The 15,554-nt window shown below is 35.5% G+C and overlaps 2 long non-coding RNA genes across 2 annotated transcripts; both read right to left on the minus strand.

The window, feature by feature from the left end:
- Nucleotides 1–6,148: 6,148 nt before the first annotated feature.
- On the minus strand, nucleotides 6,149–7,265 carry LOC128505685 (uncharacterized). Its single transcript, XR_008355604.1, has 3 exons — nucleotides 7,035–7,265; nucleotides 6,781–6,870; nucleotides 6,149–6,677 (listed from the first exon to the last, which is right to left on the minus strand). It is a non-coding gene; the product is annotated as an uncharacterized LOC128505685 (long non-coding RNA).
- A 42-nt stretch (nucleotides 7,266–7,307) lies between these two features.
- LOC128505686 (uncharacterized) lies at nucleotides 7,308–8,358 on the minus strand. The gene is made up of 3 exons (XR_008355605.1): nucleotides 8,307–8,358; nucleotides 8,015–8,072; nucleotides 7,308–7,825 (listed from the first exon to the last, which is right to left on the minus strand). It is a non-coding gene; the product is annotated as an uncharacterized LOC128505686 (long non-coding RNA).
- Between the last annotated feature and the right edge of the window lie 7,196 nt (nucleotides 8,359–15,554).

Below are 15,554 nucleotides of genomic sequence, written 5' to 3' on the forward strand. Positions count from 1 at the left end.
AACATGCGCTGTGATTGCAATATAGCTCTGACAAGCCCGCAAAGTCCATCTGCAGTTGTAATTGCCACATTCTCTGCTTTTTTCAGACCGTCGACCACCTTTGCCTTGGCTTCACGTCAGGATGCGGCCGTGACGGAATATGGTACCTGGGCTCCAGTACCCTAACCAATTCACAAAATCCAACATTGTCGATTGTCACAGAAAATGGTTTCATGTCTTTTGTAATAAAAACTCCAATGCACCTGGTTATTTTTTGAGCTTTTACACAGAACTGAGACCATGTTGCAGCAAAACTCTGTTGTATAGATGTTTGGCCTTCGTTCAACCTTCGTTCGTTGATGATGCCATTTTAAATGGCACATCATATTCTAAGTGTTTGATGCTGCCATATAAAACAATGCTGCCAGACGATGGACTTATAAGAAGACAGACATCTTCAATTTCACTTTTAGCCGAACTCATGTTGCCCTACTAATGTTTAAACGATTTTTTGTGGATTTCTTCCTTTTTTTAAATCAGTAATTTTACTTTTACTTAAGTATGTTTTGTTTAAAGTATTTACTTCACTACATTTTAAATATGTATGAAAAATATATGAATGAAAATAAAAAGTAATACAAATAATACAATGGGGAAGGGAAAAAATTGCATCCCGGAAACCACTGCATTATGCAAGGGTGTTCCATCCCCCATTCCACCCCTGCTGTTAAAAAAAAGAAAGAGAAACTCTAACTTTTATTCTAAATTTTTAATGAGCTACTTTTTACTTTTACTTAAATAGATTTTCATAAGGGTAACTTTACTTGTACTTCAGTAAAAGTTCACTAAAGTAACAGTACTTTTACTTGAGTACAAAATTTCATTACTCTTTCCACTCATTTTTGCATTGCGAAATATCTTGCTGCGATATATTGTTACACACCTAGTCATCATTGTTATTTTCAGGTAATCATGGGAAGAAGAGTTATCTTTTTTTATTTTCAATAATATTTTTTAATGATTACAACCATGTTACACACGCGCGCACACACACAAAAAAATTCTCTTAAGCAATACAGGTACATGATTGCGAGTCAACCACATTAAGTTCTATTTATTATTCATAGTATGCATTTTTATTTATATTTATTTTACCTTTTCATATAATTTTATTTATTTGCATTTACTTTTGATATTTACAACTAGACTTTGTCAAATAAAAAAAAAATTCTTATTTTTGTATGTCACAGTATAGGGTGATATCAGGTAAAATGGGCCATCAAGTAAAATGGGCTATTTAAGGTTTAGGAGGCCCAGCGTCTCTGGAATTTAGAGCCAATTACTGCAAAGCATTTCAAACTGTTTTCATAACTGTGCTTGACAAGTAACAGGTGATTTGATTCAAGACTGCACCAAAAAGCTGCATGGTAAGTAGTCTGGCATACCAAATCTAACTAACCCATTATAAGGATGATAACTCTATAAAAAAACAAACATGGACATAAACATATCATGCATAATATATCTCTTGATGGCATAAATCAGAAATAATGCTGTTAGTTTGGTATATAAACATATGTTTTGAAAATTTGATGTTTTTCTTGGTGGCCCAATTTACCTTAACCCACTGAGGTAAAATGGGCCACATGTTTCAGCTAAAATGGGCCATCATCTGTGTCACTCACAAACACACATACATATGTGTTTGAGTGTTTTTGTGTGTGTGTGTGTGAGAGAGAAAGAGAGAGAGAGAGAGTGTCTGTGTGTGTGTGAGAGAAAGTGTGTGTCTGTGAGGGTGTGTGTGCATGTGTGCGTATACACACACACACACACACCCACACACTCACATACCGACCGAAACACACCCGCACAGGTTGCATGTACACATGCACGCGTGCACACACACAGACACACACACACCCACAAAAACATACACACGCACCATGACCCCCAACAGTAATAATGGTGCTAATTATTTTATTAAGTATGGCAAATGAGAAGGAAGCGAGAGGAGAGAAGAGAGGGAGAAGAAAAGAGAAAGGAAGTGAGAGGAGGAAAAAGGATGAGAGGAGACAAGCAGAGGAGTCAGGAAGTGAGAGAACAGGTGAGGAGAAAGGCATGCAGAGGAAACGACAGGAGACAGAAAGAGAGAAAAGAGAGGAGAAGCAAGGACCAGAGAGGAAAGGATACAACGATAAAACAGGGAGAAAAAGGAAGGCCAAACTACAATCTGTGGAAAGAGTAGAGGATGAAGGGGGCCTTAGATGAATACAGGGAGGGAGTGAAGAAAGGAATTAAAGTGAGTGTGCACTTTTTATCACGAGCATGGGGTGTGCCGCGATCTACACTGCAAAGACGCCATGTGTGGAGGTTTGTGCCAGGGAGAAGGGGGAGACAACGACTTGTCTGGCAGCATTCAATGCAGAAGGCACATATAGTCGAACAATGATTATTTTTAAGGGGAAGCGTGTACGTTCTGAGTGGCTACAGGGATGCCCGGAGAACACCAGCGTAAGGTGTTCAGACAATGGCTGGATAACCTCTGACCTCTTCCTAGAGTGGGGTCAAATGTTCATTCAGTCCCTTCCTAAGCATGACTCCAGGCCCCACCTTCTCCTCCTTGACAGCCACAGTAGCCACGTCTATAACCTGGAGTTTATTAACCTAGTGAAGAACAACAACGTGCACATCATGTGTTACCCTGCCCACACAACACATCCATTGCAACCAGCAAACAAGGCCCTCTTTAAAAGTTTAAAACACCACTGGGACCAGGAAGGAAGGAAGTGGACAAGGATGATGGTTGGGCAGAAGCTGTCAAGGATGGAGTTCTTTGCGGTGTTCAGCAGGGCTTGGGCAAAGGCTGCCACTATTGAAAATGCCCAGGCAGTCCTCTGCTTGATTTCAATGACTGGTTTCCTTTGCATTTTAAATGGCTCATTTTAGCTGATGAGTGGCTAATTTTACCTGAAGGGGTGGCCCACTTTACCTGAACACTGCTCAGCTAAAAAATGTGCAACAACTGATGTTTTAAATGTTATAGCACCTAACCAATAATAATTTATTAAATTAATTCAGCATATCCATGTTGAAAACCATATTAAAAATAAAAACACAAATCAGTCTCACTAGGTGCTTTTTTGGAGCTTTACCAAGTGATTTACCAAAAAGTGGCCCAATTTACCTGATGTTACCCTACCTGTTCATAAAAGTAAAAGAGATTCAACTTTGTTACATTTGGTGCCCCATATGTGAACAAATATTAACAAAATGTTTCCATAAACAAAGAAACGACTTCACATAAAAAAAATGTCTTCTTGCTTGGTCTAGTCACATGTCTTCTTACCTGGTCTTGCTTGATAAAAACATTGTCCACATTAGAGAGTAGTTAAAAGGCTCATCTGATTTGCCTGGTAGTGTGATGTTCTTGCTGAGTCTGTGGAGGGAAAACTGATGCAAATAAAACAAAGAGCTATCCTGAAAATAAGAACTTAGACCTCAAGATCTTAGGTTGAGATGGAAGTTTAAAAACAGACAGATCTGTTAAGTTCAACAAGACTGTGACCCAATGCATAACACAAATAAAAAGTGGCTTCAAAACATCTCTGTAAATGTCCTGGAGTGGCCCAGGTCTCAACTCATCATCTCTGGGGAGACCTGAAAATGGCTGTGCACTGACCCTGCCCACTCAACTTGGTTGAGCTTGAACAATTCTGCCAACATGAATTAAGAACACTTAAAAAAGAAAGGTGTTCCAAAATTGTAGCATCATTCACAAGCAATTATGAGGCTGTCCTTGCTGCCTTGTATTTTGTTTACTTTTGTGAAGTATTATATATGAATGATGAGGAAAAAATAAAAAAATAAATACATTTTAACCTTCTGTTGGCACTGTGTATGTAAAATTATCTAACTGAGTTTTGTTTGTTTATTTTTTTTGTAAACAAGCGATTATATTTTTATTATACTTGGTGCATTGACTGTTGACTTAAAATCAGCACTCTATGTTGTATAAGGCACATCATAGGTAACTGACAGACATAGTCATAAGTAATTGTTTCAGTCATATTAATGTGCATTTCTTAAATAGTAAGGGCAGACATTTACAAATACACATACTGTATAAAGTAAAGGTTTTTATACATTTTAAAAGGTAGTGTGTCCAATACAACTAATGCAACAGTTGCCAACAAAGATGGTGTCACTAACCTGAGAATATTGTAAGTCTATAAAGTCTATAAAAGGCAATTTTGTACATTAGCTTATGTACATTCATACATTACATAACACAATTTTGCATAACAGCACTTTAACCAAAAACTAAAAGTAAAAGTGAGAAAAAAAAGTCTTACCAGTGGTTAGTATAACGGTGAAAAATAAGAGCTAGAAAAAGGCACATGAACTTCATTGAAAACATGCCTACTACAAAGTTCTAAATTGTTTCCTTTTGAGTGTAGTAGAGTTGTCTAATAGGGCGGGCACTCTTATTTACACACACGCATGCACACACCACATCCCTTCAAGTCCTATCCAGATGACCTCACACCTCTAACTGCTGCAAGTTACACAATAACTACGGCCATGTGTAAAAGTGTACTGCTTCCACAGGATTTAAGAGGGTAAGTTGCAGCTATATGCTGCTAATCAATTAAGCAAGCAGTTGTTGCTGAACATCAATCTGTAAAGGGTTATAAAACTATTAACAAACAGTTTGGAGTTCAACATTCGGAGAGAATAATTATTAATCTTGACATGAGTGGATGTGCCAGCACATTTACCCCACGGTCAGACTCAACAATGCTCAGAGAAATACAAAAAAGTTCAGAGAAATGTTAAAGTTCATGATATCACAATTAGAAGAGGACTGAACAAGTACAGTTTGCTAGGAAGAGTTACCAGTAAAAAGCCACTTCTGTCTAAAGAGAACATAAAGCACTTTTGAATTTTCGAAAACTGCACCTAAATAATTGAAATGATGTGGGAGGACCTTATAAAGTCAAACATGAAACGACTTCTTCAAGTTATTGTTGCTAAAAGTGGATCTACAAGTTTTTAAATGACATAATATTGCCTAAATGTTTTTTTTTTGTTTTGGGCTCAATTTTTGTTAAATAAATAATGGCACTGTGGAAAAAAGTTGTATGTTGTTGTTCCTCTGAGATTGTATATTTGTAATCTTTAGATGCGTTATGATCAGATGATTTTTATTATGTTTTTACACCAAAGAAATATATTATGTAGTATCATATTACTATTAGATTGTGCATTTCAAAAATGTTCACTTTAAACCATCATTAAAAAATATAATTTTGCATTATTAAATTTTTATAGTTTATATACAAATCAAATAAATAAAATCTCTAAAAAAAAACACATTAGGCAGTATCTTAAGTTTTCTGTAAATAGACGGAGACCATTTTTAAGCACAGATATGCACAATCAAGAAAATATTTTTAAATATTAAAATAAAAGTTAAATGTTTGCACACTGCTTCTAATTCAATGTTTGTTTGTTTGGGTGGGGTGATCTTTTCTACATTTAAGAACAATACTGGAGATTTCAAAACTATGAAATAACACATATGTAATTATGTATCATTACATACATGTATCATGTGTAACAACAACAGTGAATTGTTATTTTAAGACATTAGGGTCAGCTGTTCTGGAATAGTTCTTGTAAGAACAGTATTGTCAATTGCATTTGCAAAACTTTTTAAGCCCCGTGATAAAACTGACCCTCATGAAGACCATCCCAGGAAAAAAAAGACCAAAACTATCCTCTGCTTAAGAGGATACGTTCATTTTCCAGCCTCAGAAATCACAATTTTTCAGTTCCTCAGATTAGAGATGTTTTGAAGGCTTTAAAGAACATAAGTAGCAGACACATCTCAAAATCAACTGTTCGAAGGAGATGATGTTTTACAATGTAGAAAGAAAGAAAAAACAGACCATGGAATTAGAAGCTGTGTCCAAACTTTTGATGGATACTGTATTTCAGAATAAAGGAAACACAGCCACAGAATTTTATTACAGTGTTTCATTACAGCGTATTGGAACATCAGCAAAAGTTAACAGAAGAAAAAAACCTTTATAATGCAGTTCATCATTTTCATATAAACCTCACTACATATGGGCACTACTTATGCCAGCGCCATCTTTGTTGGCAAGTTGTGAAAAGCTGTAGGAGCCTTGCCTATAAACACAACAAAGTTATATGACTCAAAGTGATGTTCTTATATGTTTTACTACATTTGCCTTAAAGAGAGAGAGATAGCTAAGTAGCAGTGCTTGCTGTTTTTTATGTACAAGTTATTTAAAACTGACAAAACACATATCAAAAACAAACAAAACACAATTCCTCAAAATATCTTCCATGTCGATTTAGAAAATATATTTATTTTAAATAAATTCATATGTGTACTTCAAAGGTCAAACTTTGTCAGTGATTTGACATGTGTCTTAAACAGAAGAATATTTATAATATGGCCCTGTGATGTGCCTCAGTAACAATGTTTATTGCCGGCCAGAAAGTGTAAAAACATGCGCTGTTACACGATCCTTATGACACTTTTAATAAAAAAATTTATTCTTGTAGCGGATGCATTGGCTTCAATTCATGTTGTTGATGGACCTGAGGGTGTGAGACAGGTTCAGTTGTAACAGTGGCATCAGCAGTAGACCAGAGATGGCGTGCAGCTGAAAGGCAGATGTTCGTGTGTAATGACTTAATCAAATCTTGCCCCATGCAAAACTTTAATGAAAAGACAGACACACACACACGAGTAAGTATAAAACTTACTGAGTAGTTGATAAAAGACTTCAATGAACAACGCGGTGACTATCAATAACCCAAAGAGGATCCCGACAACCATATAACGCACAGATAAACCTGTAAACATATAAATAGTAAAAGTATTTTAGAGTCATTTTTCTGCATTAATTAAAAAACAGAACTGAGACAAGAGTACAGGTAGGTGTTATTTATTAAACTAATGAACAGTTAATGATAGACAAATAACCATATTTAATAAACTTCAGATAAATAATTAATACCAGTTAATGGCTCTGCTCCCTCAGTACACTCAGTCAAGGAGATGTTAACCACGATGGGTTGGCTCAGGCTTGAGTGATTGACCCAGCAGTAGTACACAGTTATGCTTAAAGACAGAGGGAGGTACGATGTGACACTATAAATCCCATTTAAGTTTTTGCTGTAGGTCCTTGTGACATTAGAGTTGAGGTTTTCCTTATACAGTATATAGGTATAAGTGAAATGTTTGGGGAGCTGATATATTCTCCATCTCTCAGCCAGGCTATACTGTAAAATAAATTATCTATGAATCATCCAGAAATAAAAATAGCACACATAAGCCTGTAATGAGATACAACATTGCCTTATTATTTGTGAAATAATCAAGGCTTGTGGAATTTAACAGGTTTCCCAGTTTAGGGATTATTGTGCTGCACACGTACCTGTTACATGAATGAATATCCTCTTCTGTCCCAAACAGCTTGCAGGAGGTGGGAAGTAGTTTTCCACAATACATGTGTACATGCCAGAATTATTTATCTAAAGATTTATGAGCTGAAATGATATTTCTTCTGTTTCCGGAATCCATATTAATCTGATGTTGTCATTACAGAAACTTTTAGTCCAGGATTAATTAAAATAGCGGTATTCACAGACTCTGTTTGTTGTTCTCAACATTACTGTAAGAGATTGTTTCTTTCTGTTTTTGTTGTTATGACAGTTGATGGTGGTTGACTGTCCCTGATGGATCTGATGGTCCCTCATGGGTTCTGTCTGATCTGTCTGACTTCAGTGCAGTTCTGTAAACTCACGACTGAAAAAAAATATATTAATGTTTTTTTACAAGTCAAAACACAGCAACTGCTTAAATCAAATATTTCTAGTTGGTGGGCTCAGGCATGGTTGTAATCTTTTCTATTATACAAAAAAAATATATACATGCTCATATAATTCTTAGTATGCTCATTTTTACCTTAATGAAAAGAAGACAGAAGTACATTACCTAAAGGAATTAATAGAAGTATGCAACCAGGGCAGATATACCGGCTTCTTACTGTTGTCTACATGTGACATAGAAATTGTTTAAAGCTTCTTTAAGTGCAGAATTAAAGATATGATAAGCATGAATAAATAATGATTTAGGTGATACAATAATTACAGATAATGTATTTTGTTTTACAAATTCATACAAAAGTATTTTAACACAGTAGCAACATCACAAAGACCAAATTGATACTTATTGACATATAAATCAAGAAATACTTTACACTGATAAAATAAAACATCTTTCTTACCATTGTAGACAATGCAGGATTTATGAACTCATTCCTCTTGTGATCATTCTGCCTCATGCAGCCCGAAATAAAGCAGGACTATGAACTCTGAGAAAGGCATGTGGCTACAGTTTCCTTTTTGCAAAATGCAAGTCAGCAACAGTTTGTTTATGGTTGCAGAAACTGTGTAGTAGACCCTCAAGTGTGACGCCTATTTGTGTAAAAACTCTATGTTTTTTATTTTACTATTATTTTTTTTTTACTCAAGCGCCCAGGAGATGCTAGGCATATGTTAATCTAAGTTTATTGCTTAGTTAAAATAATGTGACACCTAATGTGAGGATAAATCACAGCTAAGTGTTTCTGGCATGTCAACATAAAGTACGAGAAAATCTGGAAGTTTTTGAAAATCTAGAAAAATTTAATCTTAAAAAAAAAGACAAGCCATTAATTTCAGATGTAACATGAATTGGGGGTTGGTGGTTACGGTACATGGACATCTATTAAATATTATTTCTCAGGTCATGTAAATTTTACGCCCTGATGTACAAAGGCCAAGTTTATGATCGACTTATATCTGGAAGGTGTCTAGTTTTAAATATATTATTTTTAAATATTGTTATTTCAATGGTATTTTACCTAGCAACATACATACAAATGATATTACACCACAAAAGATGTGATATGTATGAAACAAATGAAAAAAATGTGTTTGATGACAACCTTTAACTTGTGCGGAGGTGGACTTGAGAAGTGTTTAGAATTGTTTAGAAGAGCAAAGGAAGTGGGTGAATGCGAAGATGTACCTAACATGCAATCCCTATTTAATTCTATCATGTACAGAAAAATGCAATCCTGTTTACCCAGCCTAGAGCGTTCTTTGTGTATTTGGCCGTCATCATAAAAATAACCTAAAGTTTATATAAAAGAAACTGTAAACCTAGCCCATTTTTATAATATGAGATGTTTAAAAAAATAGGCTCTATAGGAGTAAAATAGGCTAAACATTCTTGCTTAGTGAAAATTTTATATCGTAGATAAAAAAAAAAAAAAAAAAACAATTGGCGATAAAATTAAGAATTTATTCTTGTGGTGCATGTTGAAGAATCTTATAATGTAAACAGTTAACTCCCATGGTATAAAAACCTATAAGTTTTTGTTAATTCATTTTCAGGCTGGGAGCCTCGGTAAAGTAAAAAAAAAAAGAAAAAAAGAAATCAATATCTTTTAGGCTGTAAACCAACACTCCTAATTGGTCCTATTTCTAAACTTATGGTTTAGAAATATGGTTTATACAGCATGACATAAATAGTGTTGGCTCTGATGTAGATTACAGTGGTCACAGTTTCCTGTATGTAAAATGAGATATGACATTTAGCCAGGACACACACAAACACAAAACACAGATAAAAGGCAAATGAAGTACACAAAGTTTCTACAAAAACACAAGCCCACCGCAGCATTGCAGAGCCACCAGATCACCTTTACTGTATGGGTTAAGCATTTACTGTTCTCTCCTTAGTGTGCATGCAGCACTCGACCACTTGTCAAAATATATAGCAAAATATGACTCATCAGATCAGCTCACTGTTTCCATCACTTCCGAATGTATTTATATATATATATTTCCTAATGGCTAATCTCTTCCAGTAAAGCACGTGTTCAGATGACACTTGGATAAAGCAACAATAAAAATTGTTGACTAAATTTCTGAACTGACAGAATTGTTTAAACTAATTATTATAACTACCTAAATTTTAAGGACTCATTGTTCAGGTCAAGTTATATCATAGTAATCTTAGTCTTATTATTATTTTATACATACATATTCTTTTAGCCTCCTTTTCTATTTATTGAAAATGTGCGTAGTCTGGAGTTTGTTGCAATTGCATTTTACTAGTGTTGTAGATGTACAACTATGTATGTGACGACAAATAAAATTCTTGAATCCCGAAAACAGGAATTAAACCCTGTTCTGACAATAGCCATAAGCTAATCTAAGTTGCTGACTGAGGAGCTGAAAATGAAGGTACTGTAACTGTTGCTTATAAAGTGGAGGAATGCTATATAAAGACATCAAAGTGCTTTTGTTTTGCAGTTTCCACAGTCTGAAATGTCATTAAGAGATGGCAGGTAGAGGAAATTGTGAAGGCCAAGGCAAGATGTGGACGACCTATAAACTCTTGGGACCTGTAATGCACGCACAAAGGAAACTTTACCTGTCCTCATTAAAGTGTAAAGGTCTGTTGTATGCCAAACAACTATATAGGTGAAAGGCTCATACATATGAGTTTATTATTTTGGTGGAGCGACGCAGGAAACATTTTTTTGGAACATGGAAGAATTGATGCCAGTACATATCAGCAAATTACGTAAGCTAATGTGTCGCAGTTACCAAATGTAAAAAATAAATTGGATTCTAGAACAAAATGTATGTTGGTATCAAAATCCATCATCCATCAAATACTTTAAAATGTCATGCTAAAGCTACTGAAAATTTTTTTCTTATTTTCCCCTCACTTTAAAAAAGTAAATCTGCGGATAGGCCCAATAATATGTAATAATAATATAAAATGTAAGTCGCTCTGGATAAGAGCGTCTGCCAAATGACTAAATGTAAATAATATCTTGAAAAGAGAAATATACTGAAAAGGCTTACAAAAGAAAAAGAGAAACAAACCTGGGATACATGTTTATAGCCTTAAACTAAAATTTCATTAAATTAAAAAGTTCTAGTCTCATTACTGTTACAGATGAAGAAGTATTGCTTAGTTATTTACTTTACTTTAAAGCACATCATTTAGTAAAAACTAAGAAACAATAGTAAATGAGATGGTTCCAAATGGAGCATTGAAAGTTACAGCACTTAATGTTTTTATCCGCAATCTGTAACTGAAACTATGTCTATGTAATGCACAAATATCATTATATTATATTATATTATATTATATTATATTATATTATATTATATTATATTATATTATATTACATTACATTACATTACATTACATTACATTATGGTAAATCACCAATCACCTCCCAAAATTATATCACGACTCTTAGGGTCTCGATTTGATTAAAAATGCAATTTTATAAATATACTGTTTCTATGTTACTTTTTAACCATATTTAATTACAATTTTTAGCTAGTTTGGCAAAACGTTTAATGAATGATAACATTATAACATTAGTTTTTTAACTAAAAGCCAAGGGCAGCATTTAAACAATACAAAATAACTTCAAATATAAGAGTTTAACAATTAAATGGGCATAATTATTATTTCTAAATAAATTTAGCACTCATTTCACTCATGCTACACAGGATGAAAATGTGTGAATTGTTCAGAGTGTTTTTCAGGGTCATGGAGGGCCTGGAGCCTATACCAGGAGACAAGATACACCCTGAACAGGGTGCCAATCCATCACAGGGCACACACACACACACACACACACACACACTATGGGCAATTTCGGAACACCAGTTAGTTACTTTTACAGCTCAAATAATGCTTTAATTCATTATATATTTTGGAAGATTTATAAAAACAATAAATATTTTCTTTTGATCTGTGCAACAGAATGTAGACTGTTGTTTGTGCTTTAATGACAGCTGACTGCGATTGACAGTCCCAAACGACCCGTCTGTGTTGTAATTAATTATGTGCAATTCTGTGTGTTTATATTCTGGTAGAAAACAAAAGCAAAGCAGTTCTATTTATAAGTTGCACAACATAGGAGTTTGAGACGCAGTTTTTTGGTAGGAAATAACATGGATAATAAGTCTAACTAAAAAGTCATTTATTCTTTAAGTAGGACTTAAAGTACAAACACCATTCTAAGATTATCTTAATATTATAAACAACTACCTTGCTTGTACTGATCAAGATATATCAACTCTAGCACCTGTTTCTGAAACCAATTTTAGAGTTACAGCAAACCTGGAATTATTGCATGACATGAGATGACAAAAAGATAATGAGATAAGGTAGGTGTTAATTTTTTACTTGCGGGGGTAGACTTGCAAGGTAAAGTTCATGTGAACACAGGAAGTTTGCGACAGAAGAACGTTCTCCACAAAATATTTAAATCTGTCACCCTACAATACAGCTCATTCACTTGCCACAGAGAGATCTGATGGGCAGGGGTGACAGTCAACATGACTAGAAAATCAAGGTTATGATAAATTCAGTGGTAAAACAGATGTTTGATGCTGATGTGGAAGGAGGGACGTTGTGTTAAGGGTGAAGATTCTTAATGCATTGTAGGCAGATGGCAGAAGGCTCTATATGAGGGGTCGGGAACCTTTTTGGCTGAGAGAGCCATGAACGCCACATATTTTTAAATGTAATTCTGTAAGAGCCATACATTATGTTTAAAACTAAATACAAGTAAATGTGTGCATTTTATACAAGACCAACACTTTTAAAGTACAATAAGACTCTGAATTCTTTTTAATAACGTTGTTATGCTGTTGCCAACCAATGATGAATAAAGTACTTCTTACCATTATTGCGACTTCTGGTGCTGCATGGTTTTGCTGATGGCTTTGTAGTCTGGTTGATACGTGGTAAGGTTAAGCTTCTTGCAGGCGTTGAGACTTAAATCCTTAAACGTGGTCGTAGGTTGGTCTTAATGTTCTTTAGATGTGAGACAGACTACTCACATGCATACATAGAGCCAAACAATGTCAGTACAGCAATACTCACCTGCTGCTATGTGTGGTATGTGATGAGAAGCGCGTTCCAAGTTTTGACAATCAGCTGGTCCGCAGGATGAAGTTTTTTCATTTCTCCCCACTTATGTTTGCTCACTAACTCTGCTTGCTGTCGTGCAAGTCTTTCCAAATTTTCTTTTAGTGACTTGAAGTTAATCACCCACATGTCTGAGGCCTTCAGGTCAGCAGCTTGTCGCTCAAAATCTCAGATGGAGATACCAGGGACATAACTCAGGTCGGCGCTGTCCACTGCACACTCGTGTGGATGGGTAATGAACTTATGAATGTTTTATATTTGTAACGTTATTTTTTTTTTTTAATTAAAGGTTTGTCTGCGAACATCAAAAAAGCCAAATCTGGCTCGCAAGCCAAAGGTTCCCGACCCCTACTCTAGATTGTGCACTACCCACACATGCTTGCTGTGTGAAGTAACTCTTCAGTTAAAACTACCATTTGGTTTGTCAAGGTAATGGTTTTATTGTATTACCGAGTGACCTGAGGTTAGTGTGAGTGTAAACCCAGTTAATAGCTGACTTTAGATTCCAAACTATAACTCCATTATATTGACAGTAGGAAGCGAGATTGCACAGATTGGACACAGAAGGAGAGTGTTTCTCTCATGTTCAAAGGCGATTTATTATAATGTCTAGGCACACAAACTTAAAATCACACCAAACTAAACCAAACCACAAGAAGACACGGTATAACCAGGTTAAAAAGTATGAATAAACTAAGAGGGTGGTCAGATTCAGTGTAGAAAATTAGCAAAAGGCTCATAATTTGGTTAACATACTGTAGCATAAATACTGCACATACATAAACCTAGAATAGTTTGGCAAAGGCTGCCCGAGGAATTGGGATATTGCGACCTCTGGTGGTTGATGGACAAGACCCGAGAAGGTGAAACAAGTTCAGATGTAACAATCCCATCAGCAGCTGATGTCGGTAGACGATGGAGTGCAGCTGTAAGGTACAGTAACAACATGCATTAGTTTATACAGTAATCTTGATTATCTATTGTATACAGAAACACAAACTTGCTGAGGCATTTGTAACGGCTGGAAGATATGAGTCTGCAAAGCATTACCCAACATCACCACAAGGGGGCGTATTCCTATCGCAGCACCCATTGGTTGAGGCGGAAGTATTCTGCAGGAGAGAAAGAGGAGGAAACGAGAGAAGCGTTTTGCATCAGCGGGATTTTGTAAAACCCCGGATTTCTTTGTGACGAGATGTGCACGGTACCAACACTTTTATTTGTCCTGTTCATGTATGAACACTTAGTTTACTAATTCAGACCAACCATTGTTAACTTGGAACCGGTATCACATGTATAATAAAGCTGAGTTGTGATTTTCCTCCCTCCCTAACTCAGTGTAGTGATTCCCGTAGTCAGTAAGACGAGCAGAGATGGTGACGCTAGTTACCTGCTAAATAAATAGTTTATCTGCTACCATGCTTTAGCCCCGTCACACATTACTGTAAACACCAAAGAACAAAGCAGTGCCAGTTAATAAGACAATGAGGATCCCAACAACTGTAAAATGCACAGCCTAAACTGTAAAGAAATCTGTAAAAGAACACTCAATACCTGCTGGGTATAACAATAAAATTATTTTATTAAATCAAATTTTCGAGTCATATAGCGTATATAATACAAATATTATATAATATAAATCATAAAATCAATTTCTCTACTATTTCTTCTACTTGTCAGTCCATTTTCTGTCAGTGTTGGATTTGACTTGCTCACTACAACTGCTTCTTGCTAGCTTAACCTGTTAGCTTTCACTCTGTGATGTTATCTTTGCTCATGCTGACTCACACAACAGATCTGCAGTGGACACCCACATAGCATTTTCTCAGCTGCTCTGGTTTATGGTTAGAAGCAGAGGCATTGCTAGACAAAGCTTTTCTGGGTCACAGGCCCCATATCACGCAATTCACTGTCGAAGCTGCTAACTCTTTCACGGAGTCCGTGAGACTCACACAGTCACTCCCATGTGTCACACTTCTAATTTCTCATGCTTTTATATTCAAAACCATGGTCTGTAAAAGATGCGAGCAAATTCACTGAGCTCCAGCCTTTCTTACTAGTCAGAAAATAAAAACAGCTTTTATTTTGAAGTCATGTCAACTTCCCACATGCCCTCAATACTTAGGTATATTGTGGCCAGAACGCACCGGTAAAAGGCTTAACCACATTTTTTTTCTTCAAATGGAGTGACATAATTTTCACATTATTCTGTTGAAATTGACATTGTAGAATTGTAATTCTGAAATAAAATGTGAGAAATATGGATAAAGAAAAGGAAGGGAACCAATGAGAGCACTTATGCATAGGGCCCAGAGTTCTGTGCTACGCCTCTGCTGTGTTACAGTACATGAGCGAGCTGCTGGAGAGCATTTAATTGGTTTTAATTTGTGAGCAATGTATTCCCTATTTAATTTATTTGTTTGGGTAAATATTTCAAATGTCATTTGAATCAACTGGAATAAATACAGTCACAAGCATCTGTCATTTCACTTTAACACTGCAATGCCCAAATATACCA

Source organism: Clarias gariepinus, chromosome 17, assembly GCF_024256425.1.
Source record: "Clarias gariepinus isolate MV-2021 ecotype Netherlands chromosome 17, CGAR_prim_01v2, whole genome shotgun sequence".
In the NCBI taxonomy this organism is placed as follows: domain Eukaryota; kingdom Metazoa; phylum Chordata; class Actinopteri; order Siluriformes; family Clariidae; genus Clarias; species Clarias gariepinus.